The sequence below is a fragment of the Hyperolius riggenbachi genome, chromosome 7, assembly GCF_040937935.1.
Source record: "Hyperolius riggenbachi isolate aHypRig1 chromosome 7, aHypRig1.pri, whole genome shotgun sequence".
NCBI lineage: Eukaryota > Metazoa > Chordata > Amphibia > Anura > Hyperoliidae > Hyperolius > Hyperolius riggenbachi.
Window position 1 is genome coordinate 198,527,526 of NC_090652.1, and position 19,522 is coordinate 198,547,047.

General features: G+C 43.3%; 1 protein-coding gene across 1 annotated transcript in view; it reads left to right on the forward strand.

Moving 5' to 3' along the window:
• Positions 1-19,522, forward strand: part of CMKLR2 (chemerin chemokine-like receptor 2) — a 50,404-nt gene that overhangs the window by 9,156 nt on the left and 21,726 nt on the right. The window lies entirely within an intron of this gene.

The window sequence follows — 19,522 nt, forward strand, 5'->3', positions numbered from 1 at the left end:
AAACCTACATGACAATTTTGTTGTTTAATAGATTTCAGCAGGAAATCTATTGGAAATCGGTCAAACGACAGCGTTGCACTGCAACACTATGGGCCATCGATCTATTGCCACTCCTGCCCCGTCCCTAATCAATGGAGAGTTTCCATCCTGTCCGAACGATAGTTTTGATTGATTTTTAGTCTCAGTTGATCTTAATTATGATCAATCGGACATGTTTGGGATAGATTTCTGGCAGAATCGATTAGAGAGACTGAATCTGCAGGGAATTGAACTAAAAAACTGGTAAGTGTGTGGCTACCTTAACAAGATATATGTTATGTAAGTTTAACTTATTCTAAACAACACGACTATCCAGTTACAAATGTGAAAAAAAAATCTAAACAGTCAAATAACAGAGCAATGTTTACAGTGGCTTGCAAAAGTATTCGGCCCCCTTGAAGTTTTCCACATTTTGTCATATTACTGCCACAAACATGAAACAATTTTAATCAATGAGGCATGTATCATCATTATTTTGCAAAGGAGAGCACTAATTGATGATCTGAGGACTTAAAATCCCCCCCCCCCCAAAAAAAATGGCTGTCAATTAACATCAGGCCTAGGTTCCAGACAGCGGTCGTGCAGCCCACTTTGTGTCCAAAGTCCAAAGTGCCACGTACAAAGTGTCACGTGCAAAGTGCCACTTGCAAACACGTGCAAAGTGCCACGTGCAAAGTGCCACGTGCAAACACGTGCAAAGTGCCACGTGCAAACACGTGCAAAGTGCAAAGTGCCACGTGCAAAGTGCCACGTGCAAAGTGCAAAGTGCAAAGTGCCACGTGCAAACACGTGCAAAGTGCAAAGTGCCACGCGCAAACACGTGCGAAGTGCCACGTGCAAAGTAGCACGTGGCACTTTGCACGTGGCACTTTGCATGTGTTTGCACGTGGCACTTTGCACGTGTTTGCACTTTGCACGTGTTTGCACTTTGCACGTGTTTGCACTTTGCACGTGTCACTTTGCACGTGGCACTTTGAACTTTGCACGTGTTTGCACGTGTCACTTTGCACTTTGCACGTGGCACTTTGCACGTGTTTGCACATGGCACTTTGCATGTGTTTGCACGTGGCACTTTGCACGTGGCACTTTGTACGTGTTTGCACATGGCACATTGCACTTTGCATGTGGCACTTTGCACTTTGCACATTTGCCTCAAGCCTCTGATTGGCTCAATGAGGTCAAGTGGTGCCGGCCTGGGTTCCCCTCTGTGATTGGTTGCTAGGGCTTCTGCTGGGAGCCCTCTGATTGGCTCCAGGATGTCATCACCTTAGTTACAGTATTTCAGATCCGGATACTCGCAGATATCCGGATTATGCACCCAACTATCCGCAGATAGCTATCCGGATTTGGGCCCAGCTATCTGGAATCTGGATCCGGTCGGATAGGCCTAAAAAGTTTGGATATCCGGGTTACCCGGATATCTGGAATCCGGATGAGCAGCCCTGATGAAGAGAAACAAGTAAAAATGAAGAAGGCGAGGATCCTCAAGTAGCAATCAGGAGGTAGCAGTTGGTACGTAAAGAAATTTAGTGAAAACATTGAGCACATGAAATAAACATAGAGAACTATTATTTACTAGTAGACCTAGGCCCGTTTAAAACTACCTAAGTACTTGATGTAGGTGGTGCGGAGCTGAAGACCTAGAGAACTGGTGAGGGATTCAGAAGTGGTTTGGGGAATATTTGGGCATAGTAATTCAGACTTATCTAGGTTTAGTTTGAGGCCAGAGATATTAGAAAATGATTTAATGATAGATAATAGGGATTGAATGGACGTGTGTGGGGATGAAAGGGTAAGGATGACGTCGTCTGCAAAAAGACTAGTTTTATAATTATGTTGTCCTATTTTAACACCCTGTATATTTGTTGAGCGTTGAATAGTGTTGGCTAGAGGCTCCATTACCAGGGCGAATAGGGCCGGGGACAAAGGGCAGCCCTGCCTAGTACCTCGTTCAATGTGTATCGGGGGGTTGAGAGCTGAGGGGAGTTTTAAAGTGGCTAAGGGTGAGGAGTATAAATTGCTGATCAGGTTGGAGAATTTTCCCTCAATTCCGAACTTTTGGAGCGTGGCTAGAATAAAGGGCCAACTAATGGTGTCAAAAGCCTTTTCCATGTCTAAGGCAAGTAAGGCTTTGGGCATCTTTTTGGAGTTAACATAGTGAAGAATAGAGAGAATTTTTCTGACATTGTCGGATGCCTGACATGAGGGAATAAACCCCACCTGATCTTTGTGGACTATGGAAGGGAGGAATTTATTTAACCTGGCGGCCAGTAAGGAGGTGAGAAACTTATAGTCTAAGTTGAGTAGGGAGATAGGACGATAATTTTTAATTAGTAATGAGTCTCTGCCAGATTTAGGGATTAGGGTTATAGGGGCTTGGAGAAATTCCAAAGGGGGTTGCGCTCCCTTCATTAAGGAATTAAAAGATTTGGTCAAAGGCTGGACTAATTTGTCTGCATATTTTTTGTAATACAGGGAGCTATAGCCGTCCTGGGGCCTTGCCTGCTTTAAGATTTTTAATGGCTTTGAGTACTTCTTGCTCCGAGAAAGGAATGCTTAACAATTGGTTATCAGCAGAGGATAGGAATGGGAGAGGGTGCTCATTAAGAAATTGTTCTGTATTGGAGTAAGGGGAGGTGTTATTAGAGTCAGCATAGAGGTTTTGATAGTATTTCTGAAATGTTTGGGCTATGGAATCTGGATTTGATGTGATTTTACCTGAGTGATCTCTTTTTGTTGATATTTTGTTGATATTTTGCTGGAGACGTAGCTTCCTGGCTAGCCAGGTGTTGGGTTTGTTAAGCTGGCAAATGGCTTTAGCTTTCGTCCATCTAAAAGCTCTTTCAGTTTGGGCTGAAAGCAGTATATCTAATTGAGATCAGCTATTGTTTTTTTAAGATATAAGGATGGCCTCTGGCATTAATATGTGGAAGGGATATGATTTTATGCTCAATATTTTGGATGGCCAGAGATTTGGCTCTTTTGGCTTTAGATGCTGTTCTAATTAGGAGTCCTCTTATGGCTGCCTTATGGGCTAACCATATAGAGGCAGAAGAAGCTTGATTATTGTCATTAATTTCAAAATACTCGCCAATAGCTGCATGTACCTGAAAAGCTATGTCGTCCCTAAGTAGAAGAAATTCATTGAGTCTCCACGGGGTCTGGAAAACATTGGGGAGAATGGAAGTAAAGGTAGTCAGAGCAACATCGTGGTCAGAACAAGAGCATGTCACATGGCGAGCATAGGCCAGTTGGGGCAGGAGTGAAGAGGTAGCTAGAATCATATCAATACGGGCATACGAGTTACTGTATGAGCTGGGGAATAAAAGGTGTAACCCCTAGAATTATGGTTGCATTCTCTCCCAAGGTGTCTGCCAAAGAGTGAATAGAAAGGATATCTTTAAGGAGCGTAATGGTTTTGCGGGAGGTGGAATTGAAGTGGGGTTTGGATCTGTCCACGATGTTGCTCATAACCGCATTAAGATCGAACGTCCATATCAAAGTATCAAAAGACAATACCAGGAGTTTGTTACAGAGGGTTTGTAGAGTATCAAATACTTGCTCAGAAGGAGCATAAAGGTTAACAAGGCACATTTTTTTGTTCATTAAAAGTCCCTCTAGGATAAGAAATCTCCCCATGGAGTCAGCGTAGTGGTTAGTGACTGTGATGGGGAAATTATTATGGAGGAGAATAGCAAATCCTCTGTTTTTTATCGTCCGAGGACAGAAAGGTTCTATTGTATGACTTATGGAAGAATTTGGGGGCTGAGTTTTTGGTAAAGTGGGTTTCTTGAAGGCATATCACTTCGGGGGAGTGTCTAAAGTAATCTGTGAATGCCTTTTTCCTCTTGGTGGGACTATTCAAACCCCTGGCATTATGAGATATCATGCTAAATGTTTGCATTGGGAATATCAAGGAAGTGCTAATAAGAGAGCAATAACATCATAACATTGAAAAATCTCAAAAATAGGCAGACCTGTGAATAATGGTAGAAACATTAAACCATAAAAAACCTTAAAACAACATAAGAGTTTTCTAGCAACATGCCAGGAATAGTAAGCCAATCAGGATAACCGCACATATTAGTTGTGAGGGAATCCGGATGAGCAGTTGAGGCAGCAACATAGATTCGGGGTAACAGGCCTGTAGTAGAAGGCTGAAAGAATATATGAAAAACCATATGACTGGACCATGTCAGCCTATGGGAAACTTGGTCAGGAGAGTAACCCAAGAGGGGGAAGAGGGGTGAAGACAACCTGGGCAGTTCAGGATGGTTAGATAAAGCAGGTTGGGGAGAAGATGCCTGGTTGTCTGCAGTCCCGCTCTTCTGTCAAGAAAAGAGGTTCCCAGGTCTGGGCATGTGAGAATAGTATGTCCAGATTACTGATTCGAGGTCGAGGGACTATTGGAGGGGACCTCAGACCAAATTCTCCTAGGATGGTTAGACCTAGGGGGGTCTTTGCAGTGGAGCTGGAAGAACAGAGTAGTCCGGCTGTAAACCCAGAGAGACCAGGGCTTTGGCAGCTTCATCCAGCGAGCGGCACATGAAAGATTTAGAGTTGTGCTGGAAAGAGAGGGCAAAAGGAAAGTTCTATCTATACTTTATAGCGGCCCTAGACAAGTCTACTGTAGCTGGACGTAGTTGTCTTCTTTTGGCCATTGTAGTAGGAACGAGATCTGGATAAATTTGCACAGAGTCTGGGACTCCTGGGAGCGTGGTGAGGTTTCTTGAGGCCGTAAGGAGTAGGTCCCTGGTGTCTTCTTGTTGAAACTTAAGAATGACATCCCTTGGTAGATCTGGGTTACTGGGCTTGCCCAGGGAACGGTGAATGTGGATCATGCGGAAAATAGCAGGGTCCATCTGGGGAAGGAGTGCAGTAAACAATTTGAGAGCTGTGGGTGGAAAGTCTGTGATTGATTCAGGGAGACCGCGTATTCTAAGATTGGCTCTCCTGCTGCGATTTTACAGATCTTCCAATTTTAGTTCTAGCGTTTCAATTTTTAGGGATTGGTTGTCCATGGTAGCCTTGTCCTCGTTGAGAGTTGTGACAATTTTGTCTGACTGCTTTTCAAGGACGTCAACCCTAGTGCCCAGGTCATGCAGTTGCTTGGTAAATTCAGTGACCGCATCATGGTGTTCAGCTCTAAAAATCCTTTGGATTTGTTTAAACATATCCTCAATGAAGGGGCTCAAAACTGGGTGATGAGAATCCATTTGAGGTGAGAGCTGAGGAGAAGCGATATAGGACTGGGCCCCCGAGCTAGAGGTACAGGGAGAGGCCTGTGAGTGTTGTGATCCTCCCGTGATAGGGGAGCATGGAGCAGAAGATGGCTGCGGCGGGCTGTCAGCAGCGTGGGAGCCATAGAGTTCTGTGCAGGAGAGGTATTGCCTACTTCCGCTGCATAGGTAAGTGGGGATGTCTGCTGTTGTGGCCCTGCAGTGGGGGAGCATGGAGATGTCTGTGGAGCGGGTCTTGTTGCGTAGCATCAAGATTGATGGTGATGGAGGCCTTCTAGCGGTGGATTTTTCGCTCCTTCCCCTCCTGGACATCTCACGGGTCACCTCCCGTGAAAACTCAGCTGTTCCGGCTGGTAGGGCTGCAGTTTAGGGCCTGTTTTTCCCCCGATCTGAACGGAGCTTAGGCAGGAAACATCCTTCCGCTCTGGCGTCCGCGCATGCACCTCGTTATTAAAGCGGAATGAAACCCAGCATTTCTACTTTGCTCTAATAGATTATTTACAGCATATTATATACAACCAGCATTTTTTTTTACCAGAACTGCATTCAAAGGGTTAACACAGGCTTTAGAAGCTTCCCTTCCAGCAGAGCTGGCAGCTTCTGAAACTTTACATAATGTTATCTAGTGTTTAATTGTATCAAGTGAGAAATGTAAACAAAGCCTTCTCTCACACTGCCAGCTCTGCTAAACAAAGTCAGACGAGCATACATGCTTTCTGATGCTTTCTGATTAAGTTAGAGGATGAATAAAGCAGTTAAATAAAATGCAGAGGCAGCTCTCAGAGTAAAATGAGTGTACTTTAGGAATGTATAATTTCTAAATGAATAATAATACTTATGCACAAAAGCAAATATGCTAACTGTATGACATATAAAAAGTAGGAAAACATGTTTTTATTGAATATTATGTCAGAGTTTTATACTGCTTTAAAGGAATACTTAAGTGAAAAAAAATATATATATAAAATATATATATATACGCTATAGCAGCATAGAGGGTGATATAGCGGCTGGGAACACGGAGAATCACTCGCATTCCTAGCCTGTCGACGGCTGTCGCCGAATCCGGAAGTAGCCGACGGCGGGGACAGGACGATCGGAGCGGGGCGGCGAGGGCACCATACAGCTTCAGGGGGCTGAGGGATGCCCCAGGTGAGTAAAGATCTTTTTTTTTTCACTTAAGTATTCCTTTAAGATATTTAAAGCAGGCTTAGGCTAAAAAAAGATTTCCAAAGCCTTGAAAATCCCACGGAGCACTGTTCAAGCAATCATTCAGAAATGGAAGGATTATGGCACAACTGTAAACCTACCAAGGCCGTCCACCTAAACTCACAGGCCGAACAAGGAGAGCGCTGATCAGAAATGCAGTCAAGAGGTCCATGGTGACTCTGGACGAGCTGCAGAGATCTACAGCTCAGGTGGGGGAATCTGTCTATAGGACAACCATTAGTCATGCACCGCACAAAGTTGGCCTTTATGGAAGAGTGGCAAGAAGAAAGCCATTGTTAACAGAAAAGCATAAGAAGTCCCGTTTGCAGTTTGCTACAAGCCATGTGGGGGACACAACAAACATGTGGAAGAAGGTGCCCTGGTCAGATAAGACCAAAATGGAACTTTTTGACCAAAATGCAAAACGCTATGTGTGGCGGAAAACTAACACTGCACATCACTCTGAACACACCATCCCCACTGTCAAATATGGTGGTGCCAGCATCATGCTCTGGGGGTTCTTCTCTTCACCAGGGACAGGGAAGCTGGTCAGAGTTGATGGGATGATGGATGGAGCCAAATACAGGGCAATCTTGGAAGAAAACCTCTTGGAGTCTGCAAAAGACTTGAGACTGGGGCAGAGGTTCACTTTCCAGCAGGACAACGACCCTAAACATAAAGCCAGGGCAACAATGGAATGGTTTCAAACAAAACATATCCATGTGTTAGAATGGCCCAGTCAAAGTCCAGATCTAAATCCAATCGAGAATCTGTGGCAAGATCTGAAAACTGCTGTTCACAAACGCTGTCCATCTAATCTGACTGAGCTGGAGCTGTTTTGCAAAGAAGAATGCGCAAAGATTTCAGTCTCTGGTAGCTGGTAGAGACATACCCTAAAAGACTGGCAGCTGTAATTGCAGGAAAAGGTGGTTCTACAGAGTATTGACTCAGGGGGCTGAATAATTACGCACACCCCACTTTGCAGTTATTTTTTTTAAATGTTTTGAATCTTGTATGATTTTCGTTCCACTTCTCATGTGTACACCACTTTGTATTGGTCTTTCGTGTGGAATTATTAAAAATACAATTGATTCATGTTTGTGGCAGTAATATGACAAAATGTGGAAAACTTCAAGGGGGCCGAATACTTTTGCAAACCACTGTATATGCTAATATCAGTTCAGCACGTGATCGTTTTCATAATTTCACAGTCCGTAAGGCCTGTCATCCCTACCACCCATACACTTGTGATCTTATTGTCCACTATAGCAGGATTTTCAAATGCTGGAAGGTCTCACAACTTTCAGAGATTAACCACTTGAGGACCACAGTGTTAACCCCCCCTAAAGACCAGGCCATTTTTCTGTTAATAGGCCACTGCAGCTTTAAATCCTCGCTGCAGGGCCGCACAACTCAGCCCACAAGTGATTTCCCCCTCCCTCTTTTCTCCCCACCAACAGAGCTCTCTGTTGGTGGGGTCTGATTGCTCCCCCAGTGTTTTTTTTTTTATATATATATAGATATTTTTGTTTTGTTTTTTAAATAAATGTACCTATTTTTTTTCTAAAATCCCTCCCGCCCTCCAACTAGCCAATCACGGCGATCGGCTCTCATAGGCTTCAGCCTATGAGAGCTGAGCGCTCTCCTGTGTCCGAGGGGGACAGCCGTGTCACACGGCTGTAACCAGTACAGCGCTGCCTTAGATCGCAGCGCTGTACAGCCCAATTAGATAGCGGTTTCGCCGTCTAACAGTCCCCGGGCGGTGATTGCCGCTGGGAGACTGAAGGCGTAGCTCCGTCTTCCAAGCGGAGATGCGCGCGCATCAGCGCGCACGATCTCCTGCTAGCCCCATAGAAGGCCATTCACGCCGACCGGCGTGAAGTGGTCCTGGGGCTGCCGCCGCATTCACTCCAATTTTTTTAATTGGTTTAGCAAAACACTTTACTGAAAAGGAATACTAAGGTTTTCCCAGTTGCAGGCAGGAAACTACACATAAAGAACATCACTTCACATTTCCTTACTCACATATTCCACAAATTCCATGAAAACAAGGTTTGCTTTTATACGTGATTTCTTCATGAAGGAAGCACTGTAAACAGACTGTCATGTTAACCACGCCACAGCCTAAATGTGTATATACAGCTTCCAAAAGCTTCTGTTTCCATTCCTCCTGCACATTATTTCAGAAATAAAACAAACTTCAGATTAATAATTTTATAACAACTCTTCAAAAGGTTTCCATATTCTTATATTTTTCTTGGAAAAGGTGAGAGCGGGAGTACTATAGTACTAAATGATTATGTCTGATAGTGTTATGAGAGGTGCTACTTTGGCTACCTATACTGGGGTGAGGGGTAGGTACTCTGGCTACCTGTACTGGGGTCATGTCTGTCTACCTATACTGGGGCATACTACCTAGTACTGGGGGGCATCTCTGGCTACCTAAAATTGATGAGGGGGTGCAATGAAGCCTTTCTAATTTTTTGAGGGGGGTCCAATCAAAACTTTTCTATGAGGCCTCATGAATTCTAACTACACCCTGGTTCTGTTGTATGCTTTTTATGGTCAGATGGTGAGCAAGGAAAACAAATTACTCTCCACATGTGTACTTAGTATGGGAGAGTATTATCTATGCTGCATTTACCAATGGAATATGTTTTGTATTGCTCAGTGCAAGTGTCATGCAGTAATAATTTTTATTAAGCTTTACGGGCAGTTGATGATTGTGGTTTAGGAAGTCAGTAAGTCTGACTATGTATGTATTCTTAGCAGGCATATTAAGCGAACAAAGGAAGTTTTTTTAAATATAAAAATCAGGCCGGATCCACACTATAAGCACTTTTGTGAGCGCTTGCGTTTGATTAGCGCTTGCTGAGCGCTTCTTAAAAAATTGCTCCAATTCACTTAGATTAAAATCATGGTAAAAATTGCTGCGATCGCATACGTTTTTTAAACAAAAGCTTTACCTGCACTCCCTTCATAAACCTGGTTCCATATATACGTTTTGTTCTCACAGCTAAATAATACTTAGACATGATAAACATGGCAAAGAAGGTCTCAAATACAGGGAAGGTTAGTTCAGGTTTGCCTTAACATAGTGGAATTTGGGGGTTGCTATACGTGTGATTATGCATCTACCCTCTGCAATGGTGCGGAGGTCAAAGTGTAACTGTCCAAAAGCCTAGAAGTCTATATATGCCTGCATGCCATGCAAAAGTAGAAAAAAGCCACTCTAGCCACACCGTAGAAAGCCCAGCGGGCCGGACTTTGGACATGCCTGCTACAAGAGATGGCCGATGAGATAAAAAATAAAATCATTTTGACTTCAATTCAAATTTTGTGCAATTGTATGCAGCTTGATATTGGACCAATCAACATTGACAGGAAGTTGTTTGAAATTTAAAGCTAAATACAATTTACATGAAATGTGAATGTGAGTTGAAATTATTTCCATCTTAATTACCATCTCAGCTCCCTATGAAGTAGAGAATCTAGCCACTTCCTTTGGAATGCAGCTTAAACTTGAGGCCAGACAATTGATACATTTTATACTTTACGAAGATCTGCAGGGAAACTACTGACACCAATTCCTAACCACTTCTTATCTCTGCACAGAAAATTACCATTCTTGCAGCACATTCCTCATGCTTCAAGAATTTTGACTTATTAAATCCCTTTGTTATGCCTGCACCTTTTCTTACAGCTATCTCTGGGGGATGTACTTGCAGCGTCAGCATCTGTAGAGTGCAGGCTCATTGCACCGAGTACATTCATGCATGGACAATTAAAGCTTTTACACAACTCCTCTTGGTGTCAAAGAGATCTCTAAGTGCATTAGCATGAAACAATCTAAAGCCAGCTATTGGTGGTATTAACGATGGAAAATGTCTTGTTTTTTTTGGTCACCCTGAACATACAGTAAATAAATTCAGATGTTGCGTAGTACCAGGTGATATAAGGTATTCCTATTATTGAACAGCATTTTTTTTTCTTGGGGGGGTGGGGAGTTATGCTAATCAGCCAACATTTGTTAATCATGACATTTACTGCAAAGTGTAAAACTTCCAGTCTCATAAAAATAGATAATATATTTTATAAAAGCACCACTTAATCTTCAATAACATAATTCCTGACACAAATGTTACAGCATAAAGTCACCACTTCCTCAAAGGCTAAATATCATCAATCTCTGATGCATCATAACCATTTATATCTACAATAAAGAATGAAGTAAGGATGAAAAACATAACAACATTCAGCTATGAAATATGCACAAGCATAAAACAGACCAAACTGTAAATTACTTCTAGCTATTTATTATTTCTACTTTAGCCGATAGGTTATCAATATGTGTAGATTTGTGATTATATTTTCGCACTTTAGCACGCCCTGTGCACTTGTCACTTTATCTTCCCTTGACGAAGATTCCCGTTATGAGGAATTGAAACATATAGGGTTTATGTATATAGGGTGGTGCTTTGTATAATCTACTACTCAGGCCATATGCAATTAATTTGTTCTCCTGATTTTTCTCCTAGGAGATAATTATTCATCTTTTATTTAACCTCCTTGCCGGTCTAATTAACGCTGGCAAGGAGGCAGCGCAGAACTTTTTAAAAAATTTTTTAAAATCATGTAGCGAGCCCAGGGCTTGCTACATGATAGCCGCTGAGCGGCGGCATCCCCCCACCCACTCCGATCACCTTCGGCGATCAGAGTAAGCAGGAAATCCCGTTCAGAACGGGATTTCCTGCAGGGCTTCCCCGGTCGGCATGGCGACGGGGCGGGATGACGTCACCGACGTCATGGACGTCGGGACGTCACAGGGAATCCCGATCCGCCCCTCAGCGCTGCCTGGCACTGATTGGCCAGGCAGCGCAGGGGACTGGGGCGGGGGAGGGGCGGCTCGGCGCGGCGGGTAGCGACGAATCGGCGGGTAGCGGCGGCGATCGCATACTACACGCAGCTAGCAAAGGAAAAAAAATTATGCAAATTGGCCCAGCGGGGCCTGAGAAATCCTCCTGAGCAGGTTACCCCGAGCTGAGCTCGGGATAACCGGCAAGGAGGTTAAAAAAAACTTTTCAGCACTTTGCAACTGAAGAAGTACCAAAAAGTAAGTGAGAAAGTACTGTCAAAATTATTTTGAGTATACTCTTGCTTGCTGGTGGTTTAAAAGGCATTTTATTGACAATTAAAATAAAAAAAACTAAGGAGAAAAAAATTAATTGCATATGGGCCTCAGTGTGTTAGGTCATCAATCCTAGTATACTCTCTATAACGGATCTATAATAACGAAACTCAGTACCTATCAGACTGTTTTCACTGTACTTTTGTGTCATTATTAGCAGCTTTCTTACTTCATATGTCAGTTTTAGTTTTCCAATAAAAGTTATGTTTTAGCTATTTCCTTCCTCCATACAAGGTTATCATCTTGTTAATCTATTTATTACATTACCCAGAGCAAACAGAGGTTCAAATTTTAAATAATTTAAATGGTAATGGAACATCAGAGATTACTGATTTCTGTGGAAGTGGCCTTGTGCTGTGAAATACACATCAGGCATTATTGGATTGGAGATTGCACCAAACATAATGCTTTTTATGGAAATTAACATGTTTTATATATGACTGGAACATTTGACACTTTGGCATAAAAGAAAAAAAAAGGGGGAGGGGGGTGGGTGGGTGTTAAAAAAACTGAATTTTGACAGAGTAAAAAAACATTGGTTGCACTCTACGAACATTGATTAGTATTGCTGAGTCAGGGATCTTTCCCCAGAGCAAAGTCTGTTTTTTCTCAAGTGGTGCCACCATTCTTGCATAAAGATGGATTACACATATTAATATGTGATACATAGGTAGTAGAAAAACCTATTCCCATTTTGACTGGATTTTTGTATGGCAAGTATGATTGGGCAAGTTGATTAGTCACTAAAAGGAAACAGATTTGCAGTAGCAAGTAACACTGGAGCAACATGTGTAAACAGGAACTCCATACAACAGCTGGGTGTTTAACAAAATGACGATTATGGTTCAAAGAAGAGGCAAGCCATCAAAGTGTTGTCAGTGCTAATAGAAAAGGCAAGAAGGAAAATAAACTCTGCTAAGGGTTACAAAATCCAAAGTTCAAAGTCAAAATGCAGAACATAGATGTTGTCATGAGTGACAGCTTAATTGAGGCAGGTCAAATTTAAGCGTCATCAGGACTAGCAGTTAGTTAGTAAGTAGGTGAATCAAAAATAGGGAAGAAATCACACCCACAGGTTCATTGTATACTTAGAAGATATAAAACAAAAAGTGTGGACCCTGCTTCCCTTTTAAAAAAAATGTCCAATATACTCTAGAGGTCTCACTGGTAGGTAGGGGTAATAGTGCACCATGATAGTATTAGCAGTGGTGTAGCAATAGGGGTTGCGACCGCCAGGGCCGGGCCGAGGCATAGGCTGGAGAGGCTCCAGCCTCAGGGCGCAGTGTAGGAGGGGGCGCAGAATTCATTCAGCTGTCATTCCTAATTGTGTTTGAAGCAGAAAGAAATAAGAAAAGGGGATACATGGCAGTGACTGCAAGCCCGATAACTAGATATTAAGGTGTTGGGAAGGTTGTGGGCCCTGTGGCACCTTTTAGTCTAATAGCAATCAGTGTGTGACGGCTGGGGTGGCAGGGATGGAGGGGCGCACTTTGGTGTCTCAGCCTTGGGTGCTGGAGGACCTTGTCCCGGTTCTGGCGACCGCATCGGGGCCCTTGGGCCAGAGGGGCCCCATGGAGCCCTCCCTCAAATACAGTATTAGTTCTCTATTGGTCCTGTGCTGTTAATAATCACTTCTATAGATGCTCTAAATAGTTGCAATCAATAACAAGCTGTTCCCCATCCCCTTCTTGCACCTCTGACACTGTGGTTGTCTTTGGAAGGTTCTGGTGCGCCATATCAATTGTTATGTAAGGAGTGCTTGGGGGGCCCCATGTAAAACTAGCACCGGGGCCCAGAGCTCCTTAGCTACGCCACTGAGTATTAGGTGTGATAATAGTCTAAGTGAAAGTCTGAGTAGTTACTGTCCTTATCAACATGCCATTCCTTGCTTTAGTACCCCAGTAAGACTTTTTTTTTTTTTTTAGAAAGAGGTTCATGAAGCAGATGAAGGGAGGTAGGGGATTTCATTGTAAAACTTTAAATTATAGCTCTGCAACTGCAATCCAAAGAATGACTGTGATTTTTGTGGGTGCTAGACCCTCATAAGTAGGTTTTGTTTCAGTCATCCTTATGGAAATCACTGATCATTTTTGGCTACCAGCAATCTAGCATAAATAATCATGTCAGGATCCGGACAAGCCACTCCTCGTTTTCTGATACCAGTATGACCTTATAGGCTTTAACCTGCTTGGCTGGCCTGATCATCCCTTCAAGAAAAAAAAAGAAAAATAATTAAATTACACCAAAGCACAGAGATAAAAATGTAAATGGACATGGGAAGGAAACATTGGTTACAGACACAATGGTGCAAACACAAACTAAGGAGAGGACATTTAGGATAAAAGGAGGAGAGGAAAGAGAGCACACATAAAAATCCATTACTCTGTACCACATAACTGTAAATGTTGTCAGTTCAATTAATTAAATATGTAATTATTAGCCTTGAGGCTATCCTCTTGGGAAGTCTATGTCAAGAGTGCTACGCAAATGTTCATTTTTAAAATAGTCTTATCTGTGTAATATGGCACAGTTCTTTCTGGCATTCGTAATGCATTACTTCCTTTCCTTCCTATGATAAAGGCTGTTTATTGTGTGTTTTGCAACAGCCTGGCATTAGTCCATGATGTTGTAAGAGAAAAATGCTCTGCTTTGGGAATTCTTTAGTTTAAAAAAAGGCTAGATCAGTGAATGAGTGGCATTCTTCCACTGTCTAGCTTAGAAAAAATGCCTTTTCACAGGCTAAATAAATATTTAAACTCTGTAAATCCTGCCTCCTATAGTTTTGCATACCACAGATAAAAGCGTGTGGCACACAATTTTCATTAAGATTTTTATATACACTAATAAGTATGCCTATTTATAACTTTAGCGTTTTAAGAAATTGTTTATGTGTCTGAATGTATTAATTTAGATACTAGCATCACTGGCAGAGTTGGGCTGAAGGTGAGTCAGGCAGAATAATTTGAGTTTTTCAAACAAAATTTGGGCAGTAAATGAAAAACAAACAGGCCTTACATTTCGTGCTTGGTGGCAGGGCAAAAAGAACAGTGTAGCACAAGTCCTACCTAGTCTTAATGAATGCTTCAATTCAAGAGCTGTCTAAGCTCCACTCTGAGGGCCCATTCACACTGGGGCGATTAGCAGGCTTTTTAAAGCACTAACGCAATATTAACTATATGGCAGTGATCTCACTGCCACAATCGTCGGCAATTCACGATTAGTGCTGATCGCTAAACGTGCTACCTGCAGCATTTTTCGCAATTACAATGCTGATTACAAGTGCAATCGCTCAAAAATCGTAAGTGTACTGTGTTTCTTTCTGTTAGTCGTGGAAAAATTGCCGGAGCTAAACGCTAGTCCAAAGTGCTAGTGTTTTGCATTTGCAAGTGTGAATGGTCCCTGAGCCTGATTCACTAAACTAAAAGATTACAAATTATAGGCCCTCAGCCTACTACAAATCGGTATGATCACTGGATGGGCTGTATTGCCCAATGACTTGACAATGATATGCAGAAAAACATTGACTCTTGTAGCTATCTGCACATCAGGAGCTGTAATCAGTTCCACAAAAACAATGTGTGTAACTGCTGGCTATTGCATTTTTTTCTTTGGCAGGCTTTTTATTAAAGCAAACCTTACTTATTTGCTTACTTATCTGCTGTGAAATCGTTGTGCAAACACTGACTGAACGATCGATTTCCGTCCGAAATCGATCGTTCCCATCGATCTGTCCGCGCGGAAGATTAAGCTCGGGTCGGGAGTGAGTCGATAGCGGCGTTCGAATGTCTGACGACCGACGCTAGCGGAAATACATTACCTGATCCGGCCAGCGCGTATCTCCGCCGTCCCTTCTCCGCTGGGCTCTGGAGGGCTCCGGCAGGCTTCACTTCTTCCTGACCCGACAGGAAGTTTAAACAGTAGAGTGCCCTCTACTGTTTAAATTTCCCCGGACAGGAAGTAAAGTGAAGCTGGAGCCCAGAGCGGAGAAGAAGACAGCGGAGACCGGGGGACTCGTGCCGGCCGGATCAGGTAATGTATGCGGGGGGGGGGGGGGGGGGCAGCGGCAGCTCCACAGATTGTGAATTGGTTTCAATTCATAATGAAATCGGTTCAAAATCTCTTTGCAGTGCAGGTAGCCAATAGATCCCTCTTTGATCAGATTCGATCACAGAGGGATCTATCTGCTGGTCGATCTGGTGGCAATCGACCAGTGTATGGCAGCCTTTAGAAAAGATAGATCCAATAAAAAAAAGTAAGTGGGGGGGGGGGGGGTCTGGTTTGTATGTTTGTTAAGACTTCCTTATCTCCAATCCCCGCTGCTCCCCCGTTTATACATTACCCAGCCTGGATCCAGAGATTGGCGCAGCCTCCCTGGACAGCTCCGGTCTTCTCTATGGGGAGGATCGCACATGATGTCATGACGGCACCGACATCATGATGTCATGCGCAAACCCGATCCTCCCTATAGAGAGACTGGAGCTGTGCAGGGAGGCTGCGCGATCGCTGGATCCAGGGGGGGGGGGGGTTTAATGTATAAACGGGAGGATTGGGGGATCACAGGGGAGCGGCGGGTGCCCGACACTTTTACTAGCTAGCCTAGTGCTAGCTAAAGGCTTTACAGTCATTTGGGACAATTATTTTATTATGGGGGACTCCTGGGGCCACAGAGCGGTATGCCCGACACAGTGTCAGCCATACCACTAAGGAGGTTAAAGTGGACCCAAATTAAAAATACAAGATTTCAGAAATAAAATCTAATTTCTAAATTATAATACTAAATAGCAGGGGTTTTTTTTAGCTGCACGATGACAAATATAAAATATTTTACATTTATTGGAGGAACCCCTCCCTCCTTTCATATTGCCGGGACAGAATCCGGCAAACTGGTGGAGTAGATGGTGTCCAGCAAAGGAGGAATTGCTAATGGCTGCCACCTGTATAACCCTAGTTATGAAAAGAGAAGGGTGAAAAGCATGCATTGAAATGCTCATAGGCTTGAAGGAGTGTTTATTTATCTTTGTATGTGTCAGAGTGGTGCAACTAAATATTTTGAATTAAAAAATTTTTGGGATTGGGTCCGCTTTGAGTTCAATATCTGAGAAAAACATATTTTCTGCCCCTGCTCTATGCAAAGTCCGTCCATAGCAGGCAATTCCATTCTTGTCACTGGGTCTGCATGGCCAGATGGGGAGGTTTATGATTATTTTTTGAAGAGGGGTGGTACTGCACTGTTTTTTTTCTTTTAGAAATAAAATAAAAAATGATAAGGATATTTAGAAATTTAGCACATGAACAAAGCTTTAGTATCCTTCTGCCTCCATTTTTAAATGCGTATGATAGTAAATTTGCATCAATTAGAAATGTTTTGTACACTGCACATTCATTCTCTTTACAATAGTCATATGAAAAATACCTCTCCTTGCTCCAGTTCGCATTTCAGTTGCATGAAAGCATAATGAAGATTCACTAGTAGATGATTTTCAGGACTCTTGGTTACAGTTATTATGATCAACAGAGGACCTGTTGACACTGGTACTGGTGGAAAGTGGCTATTGGTCTTCATAGAGCATCCCACAAGGGTCCTTGGGCCACCTTTCCTAGTGGACAATGGACTACCTTGCTGCAAGTATCCACCAGGTACAATCCCTGAGAATTATCCAACTAAAGACAGAGAGAACAGTGCAGTGGTCTGTGCAGAGCAGAAGAAGGATAGGACTGGATACATAATTTGGTGTGGAGAGAAATAAGAGGGAGAAAGGCCAGGAGTCATGGTAGGCAGCAAACCAGCAAAAACTAAAGACAGGCCAACAGATCAGAGCTAGGTGGCACAGAGACCTAGTTGATAATCAAGCCAGAAGTTGGGGCAGGCAGCAATCCAGGGAAAAGGTCAAAATGCAAGCAAAGGTCAGTAACAAAAGCGAAGATTGATCAGGGTCAAATACAAGCTGGATCACAACAGGAAATCTATCAAATAGAGCACCAAAGGTCAAGTAGGAACAGATTTCTTGACAAGGGTCAGGAACAGGAGGAACAAGGTATACAGGTTAGTAATACAGGTTGCAAGGGGCCAGGATGCGCAGAACAAAACTTTGATGAAATATCCGGTTTCTGCTGAACAGGAAAGGAGCAGTTGAAAAGTCACGGCCAAAAATGGGCGCAATTGTTATTTATCGATATATGTAGGTGGAATTGTTATTTATCGATATATATGGGCATAATTGTTATTTATCGTAATATGGAAAGCCATTACGCTATTTAGCGAGCGGCTGCAATTAAATTGAAACTTATCGTATTATTGGTAGCAGGGATCAGGGGGTGTTAAAGTTAGTCACCACTAGGAGGGTCTTAGGGTAAGCCACCACCAGGGGGGTCTTAGAGTTAGGCACCCCCAGGGGGGGCTTAGGGTTAGGCACCACCAAGGGGGGACTTAGGGTTAGGCACCACCAGGGGGTCTTAGGGTTAGGCACCACCGGGGTGGTCTTAGGGTAAGGCACCATCAGATGGGTCTTAGGTTTAGGCACGACCAAGGTGGTTTTAGGGTTAGCCACCACCATGGGGGTTTTAGGATTAGGCACCACCAGGGGGGGTCTTAGGTTTAGTCACCACCAGGGTGGTTTTAGGGTTAGGCACCGCCAAGGGGGTCTTAGTATTAGGCACCAACAGGTGGGACTTAGGGTTAGGCACCAGCAGGGGAGGGTTCTGTGTGAGAGTAGGGAGAGGTTAGGTTATAGTTAGGTTCAACATTATCAGTAAATTTACAGATAATGTAATACCGCAATTAAATCGTTATTTACCATTTTATCGATTTTGCTATTTAACTTTGCGCTCAAATTGTTATTTACCGATATTGCTAGTAATATCGTTATTTAACGTCGCGCCTAAATTAGCTCGTGACTTATTCAAATGTATACAACAGGAAGTGCTTAAATGAGTTCTTTGTCTCTGAGATGCAGAGCAACTATGGAAAAGTGTTAATGCAAGTGAGGTCAGGTTAGGAACAACAAGCCCAGAAACAAGGCTGCTGAAATGTATCAGGTGTTTCAGCAGAGCTTGACACACCTGCAGTGCATGCTGAGGCAGAAACATGGAGTAGTTCAAATCCAGGGAGAAAACTAACAGGACCCTTGTTATATTGAAAAGTGAAATTTCCTGGCAGAGGGCTTATTTTTTTCTAATATTACTTTATTACTGATTTAGTCAGTGTTTGCCCATTGTAAAATTTTTCCTTGCCCATTCCTCTCCCTGATTTACGTTTTGAAATTTATCACAGATGGCAACGTCTTTACTGCTGGCAGCTGCATCTCTGCAGAATGTCTATTTACTAAACATTCCAAAGCGAGTAGAACAAATACCTGATCTCCTAGAATGCTCTAGAAGGAGAATCCCACAAACCTAAACAGCCTAAGCTGTGACATCACTGGGCTACATACTAAAATGCAGCAATACATAGATGCAGGGCCGGGCCGAGGCATAGGCTGGAGAGGCTCCAGCCTCAGGGCGCAGTGTAGGAGGGGGCGCGCAATTCATTCAGCTGTCATTCCTAATTGTGTATGAAGCAGAAAGAAATAAGAAAAGGGGATACATGGCAGTGACTTCAAGCCAGGCAACTAGGGATTAAGGTGTTGGGGAGGTTGTGGGCCCTGTGGCCCTCTTGGTCTAATAGCAATCAGTGTGTGACGGCTGGGGTGGGAGGGATGGAGGGGCGCACTTTGGTGTCTCAGCCTTGGGTGCTGGAGGACCTTGTCCCAGCTCTGCATAGATGGCCACCCTGGCAGGGACAAGATACCATCTAGTAAGCACTTTGTAAGCCGCTTCTACAGTACGCAGATTATTTCAGCATTTGGGG